The sequence below is a fragment of the Chenopodium quinoa genome, unplaced genomic scaffold (assembly GCF_001683475.1).
Source record: "Chenopodium quinoa cultivar QQ74 unplaced genomic scaffold, ASM168347v1, whole genome shotgun sequence".
Lineage (NCBI taxonomy): Eukaryota > Viridiplantae > Streptophyta > Magnoliopsida > Caryophyllales > Amaranthaceae > Chenopodium > Chenopodium quinoa.
In genome coordinates, this window is record NW_018744702.1 from 1069484 (window position 1) to 1075734 (window position 6251).

The window sequence follows — 6251 nt, forward strand, 5'->3', positions numbered from 1 at the left end:
GTATACAGAGTGATTTTGGATCGCAGAACGTCCTAAATCATTCTCCGTCCCTATCGACTACTTTGACTATCGTTTTCGAAACTGACGTTTCTACAAACTAAGTCAAAGTGGGGGCTTCTGTAGACACCTAAAAATGTCTCCCCAAAACCAAACCCGATGATAAATAACCTTTCACCGCCACTATTGGTCGGGTTTAGTATTTAATCCCGAGAGTGCTTGAAAAATCGTAAATTTATATTTTCGAAAGGTCTATGGATCAGTCTTGGTGTTTGGTAAAAGCATAGTTTTTATTTTAGCCCAAACTTGTTAATTGGTTTTAAGCCCAAACCTTTTTTTATTATTATTTTTTTTTTGGCCCAAATATTTTATTTATTTTTATTATTTTTTTTATTTTAGCCCGAATAATAAAGTCGGAAAAAAAAGCCCGAAATTTATCAATCGGCACTTAAAAAGCCAAAAGAAATTAGGGTTAAAAATGAATTTAGACGGAAAATGGACTGGAACTGACCGTGTCACGGTACAGCTTGACCGTGTCACGGGAACTGTTCCCGTCTGACGGTAGGACTTCCCGTGACACGGGAGGTCTGCTGTGACACTGGAAGTTCCGTGTCCTTTCCGCGTAAACCCTTAACGCGTTTTCGGTTCTGTTTTCTAAAAATTTCCCGCGTCACTCCAAAACTAACCGTATCACGGGAACTTGTACCGTCTGACGGTGCAGTCCAACCGTGTCACGGTGCAGTCCAACCGTGTCACGGTGCAGTCTGACCGTGTCACGGGATACATTTTTAGGGTTTTTATCATTTTAGGGTTCCGTGTGCTCCCTCAGCACATTTCCCTATAAATACCCCTCATTTCTGATGTACGGGGCAACCAGAATTTTATTATTCTTATTTTCTCTCTTCTATGCTATTAGCCTAAACACTAGCCTACCCTTTTCACTTCAAAATTCCTTCTTCAAGCACTCAAAGGAGTCCATATTTTACTCGAGGTTCTGTCCTTAAGCCAAGGCGTGAAAGGTAGAATCGTTTGAGGGTTTGGCCCCAAAATCAACCTTATTTTATTTAATTTAATTCAATTATTGTTTTTGTTATTTCCTTGAAGTTACTAACTCGATTATTATTTTGTAGTTGCAAACAAACAGATTCAAAGTAAGGATCATGCTCTTTTTATTATTATTATTTTTCTAACAATTTTTATATTGTTGGAATTATGATCAAATTGGTTTTTATATTAATATTGATTCTATTGTATTTTTTATGATCACCATATTGCATGTTAAAGGGAATATGTAATTGAAAATCACGCCTAATAAGATAATTTGGACAACCGGTTTAGGTTCCTTTTAATCTTGTTGTTTAATCAAGTGATCACAATATTTTAGAATTATATGTTGCATTAATATTCAACCAATTTAGCTTAATAATAGTTTGGAGCAAATTGAATATTTTGTTTGTATGCCTTTGAGATCGCAGGAATGCTTTTCAATATAAGAATCGAGTAGAGGCCAATACGGGCGAATGTGACTCCATGACTCACTTCGTACCATCATCCCCGATCCTCCTTTCGTGGTTCCGAACCATATGGAATTAGTAATCTCATGGATTATGAATGGGGTGTAACCTTCACGGGTCAATTGTTGTTGCCTTCGTTGTCCCTTATTCGTGGTTGCCTTTTATGATCCGTGAACGGTTTACAAGTTCCTTAAAAAAACTTGTTGGCGGCTCCTTACTTTCCTTGTCCCTAATCGTATATGTCAATTCCTACTTCCTAAGAGTGCCAAGCATATTCACACATGCTTTAACGTAGGCGCACTTCGAGCGACGCCTACACCTATTATTAGGGCAGGTTCAATTTCTTTTAGGTTGGATTTGTACCTTCATCCCCGAACTACCAGTCATGGTTCCAGACCTATTGGAGTTAACGATCTCCTGGATCGTTAAGGGGTGTAACCTTCACCCTGTGAACGGTTTACAAGTTCCTAAAACTTGTTGGCGACTCTTTTGCTCTATCTTCTTTCCCTTTGGACGCCACCGTACTTTAGTGTATGATCACAGTGGGGTTCAAGCTAGGGGTAATGCTTGAAATATTCCCTACACATTGCTACTGATTTTATCTCTTTGACAGTTCTCGCGCGAGGTGGTCACGGCGATGGCACGGTGTATAGATGCCTTCCGGAGCCAGCTCGTTCGGATGAGGAATGTGGCTACGTGTCGTCGCAACGATGTCGTTCAGGAGGTAGCCTTCCTTCTAATTTCTGCGTTATTGCTTCTATTTTTGATTTTTTCTGAATTAGTTTCTTTTTGCAAGGTCAGCCCATTCCTTCTCGTACCCGGACGAGACCTGAGGTCTAGAGAGACCCGGCGAGGTCTAGGTCGAGACGTCGTCGTACTGGTTTTCGCGGTCGGGGTGGTCGCTCTGAGGCTGCTTGGACCGAGGCGGTGGAGGGCTCGGGGTCTTCATCAGATAGTGCACGTGCTGAGCCGGTAGGCCAGGGAGAGGCTACCTCAGCTCTTAGAGGTGGTGGGAAGTACGAGGTCGTCTCGTCATCGCAGCAGCCTCAGCCTCAGGGCGATCTTGGGTGGACGGGTCCTGTGCTGAGTTTTCCACCTCCCGAGGAGACCGGAGCTAGAGCTGGTAGAGAGGTTACTCCTCGTATTGCGCAGTTTTATGATATGATGGGCGTCTCTCATCATCTGCGTCCTCCGGCGCCGTATTTTATGCCTGTGTTTTTTATTTTGACTTGTATAGAACTTTGCCTTTACTAGACTCATTTATTAGACGTATTTGTATATGCATATCATTATGAGTTTATTTATTTAGCATTTATATTTCATTTTTTATGTGCATATTTGTGTGTGCAAAGAATTGTGATAATTAATAATTTGTGCAAAAACTCCGTCATTTTTATTATTGATGGAGGGTATCCGACTTTCTCCCCTAAAAAAGAAAATGAAAAAATAAAAATATTGGACTTACAAAAAACTTAAAATTAAGTATAAATAAAATCCAAAAAAAATAATTAATATAATTAATTAAAAGGGTATAAAAAGGATAAAAAATCGTAAAGCCATTGTTCATACTCAAATCAGCCAGAAAAACGTGGTTTTTGAAAAGCTCGCTTGATAAGACACGTCAGCGCCACGTGGCGCCACGCATATGCGTTGGCGCCAGACGCTACTTCTTAGCGTTTGGCGCGAGGTTCTGGCGTTAGGCGCCAGACTCTAGCGTCTGGCGCTGATGAGCGCTGACTCCGAATCCTTTCCGGATTGAAACTGTGTTGATGTTGTATATAAATAGCCCCTGGTCTGCCAATTTACTTCATAATTTCAGCAGATTAAATATAGTCTTAGCTTTTGAAAAATAGATAATCATGTCTTTAGTCACTAACAGTTTTACCAACTTCACTCATGAATGGTGTCGGTCTCTAACTGCCAAGGAGAGAAAAGAATTAGACTTTTTTCATATGGGGGGTAAATCTTGATATAGACTTCATTCATACCGCCTTAGAATATTGAGATGTGGATACTAATTGTTTTAGACTAGGGTGTGATGAAATTAGCCCATTACCGGAGGAATTCAGTGCTATTTTAGGCTTCCCTGCATTAGATCTTGCAGTAATCCCTAGAATAAATGAATATTATTTTAATGATTTTGAGCGCTTCTTTAATTTAAAAAACAAAGATCTAACAAATATAGTAGATGGTAGCATAGTCAATATGAAAGAATTTGCACGCCATTATTTTGATAGACCTTATTATGAGTCTTTTCATGTTTATAGAAGAAGGGCTTTTCTCTTTTGCATACTTAACCAATATCTTCTCACTAGTAGTAGAACTAATGAGGGTCAAGCAATTATATCAACTGTTTTGGAGCAAATTGAATTTGGGAGAAATCCCATGCCATTAGTTGTTGGAGAGACTATGCTTAGTCTTGATGAATCGAAGAGAAATCCAAAAGCTCCTTTTTGGGGCTCTCCAATTTTATTACAGGTAGAAAAATAATATTACAGAAATCAAAACATATTTTTGTATAGTAAGATTAATTTATTTGCATTGATTTTTTTTTTGGGCAAATGTGGCTAATGAAGGGACTAGAATTAATTAGTCCTCCGGACAATGTTGAAAAATACACTCCAAATTGCTTTGTGAGAAGAAAGAAACGCTTGTAACACCCCGTCTAAAACATAAGGCATGACGTTCACGGAAATAACATCAAGACGGAATGTCACTCTAAGGGTTACTAAAAACTAAACAAAATAAATAAATAACTGAAACAAAAATTATGAAGAGAAAGAAATCTCAAATGATCAAAGAAAACTTTTAACGAGGCAGAAAAACCTCAAATTTTACTATCTCATAAAGAGAGGTAAAGACATTAAAAAATAATCGATAAAAGTACTTGGGGACAACCTAAACACTCTGCTCTCAGCCCAGACTCAACAAACGCTACCCTTCACCTGCAAATAACTTTTAGGTTCCACAATCAGTGGGGAGTAACTAGTTGTTATCCCAAAACTTGTAGGAACGCAAAGCCAATCATGCATAGTGTAAAGCATAGAAGCATACATATAAATAATTCAGCATATATACATGTCAAACAACTAACCACTTCATAATATAGACAAGATAAACATGATAAGATACATAGATAGGATTACCAGTCAAAACATGATTAGAATACAAAACACAACGAACATGTATATTGAACAAAGTAAAATATATTATCACATGATTATAGAGTAAAAATAAATAGCACCCAAAACACAGCAATAAACTCATTAAAACAATAATTAACACTCTTTAAAGATTCTTTTAAAAAAATATTAAGAAAAATTCATTACTTGACTTAAGAAGACTTTCTCCAAAGTAATAATATTAAAATAGAGAATTTTAACTTTTCGAAAACTGATCCATAATGAGGCAAGCATATAAAATATGAACGCCGGTGAATTCCTTATGAGTCTATTTTATATATAGTTATATTCCCTGTCCCATGGTCATATTTGTGCTAATTTGAGCTCTGCAAAGCTATTTTTATTACTAATATACGTTTTCTTGTGTTTTTGTAGAGTTGGTATTATTTTGTAAGAATTTGCAGAATTACGATAATTCCTGAGCTTATTGAGCCACTACAAAGATATTAGAGTCAGATCGTATTTTATGACCGTATTATAAGCCCAAGGCCGAGCTACATAAATTTAGTTTGGTGATTAAGGGCTCGATTAAATAAGCAAGCTACAAAGTTCATGTTACTAGTACGAACCAAACTAGTATCACGATATTTTACTAGATAAGCCAAGTAGTGAATAGAGAGGTTTGGGCCTAAAGCAAACAGAAGCCCAACCCCAAGAAAAGTCAGCTGCTGGGCGTGATTTCTGACGGGCCCGATCGGGCGGCCCAATTCCGATCAAGCGAGCTTGTTGCTGCGAGATTGAGCTGATTTGATTCATCAGTGGGCTTCGTTGTTAAAAGCCCAATTAATGGCAGCCTATGAAGATTTCCGCAACTTATATATTTATAGTTTGTTAGGTTTTGTGGAGGAATTTGAGTGGGGTTAGGATTTGTTTTTGTCTTCTTTATAAAAGGGGATAGGTTTAGTACGTAGGAGTTAAGTAGTTTTAGTTGTAGTTTTAGCTTCTAGATTTTATTCTTAACTTGTTTAGCTTTTTCTCTTTATCTAATTATATTTCGTATGGCTTTTAATTATGCTTTATTTAATTACTTTATTTAGTTTAGCTTGTAATACGTGTGAGTAGTTTTATTTATAGGGTTTATGGGGATCTAATAAATAATATGAAGAGGTAATTTGTTGTTGTTAATTATCAATGCTAGATTAATTTCCTATTGATTGATTTAATGCTCTGTGACTAGATTAGGCCTATCTTTTATGCATGAGTTTGACAATATTGATTCAAGATTCGAGAGATAAGAATTAATGTTTAGGTCTAGTTTCATTAGGTAGATTAATTTATAAATGGTTAAGTCGAGATTCGAGAGATGAGATTTAATACCGGTAGATTAATTATGTGATTGTAATACGTAGCGAAAGGCCCTTTACAATCTGGTTAATTGATGCATTGATGATTGACTATTATTGATTATTGGTATTGCATGATAATTTCTTATTGAATTGTTTTAATGTTTTACAATTGCAGCTTGTAAAAGTATAGCAATATTAAATTGATGAATCGAGCAGATGTTAATTTGATATTAAAGGCTATTTTCAATAAGAACTTAGATCTAGTAAATTGC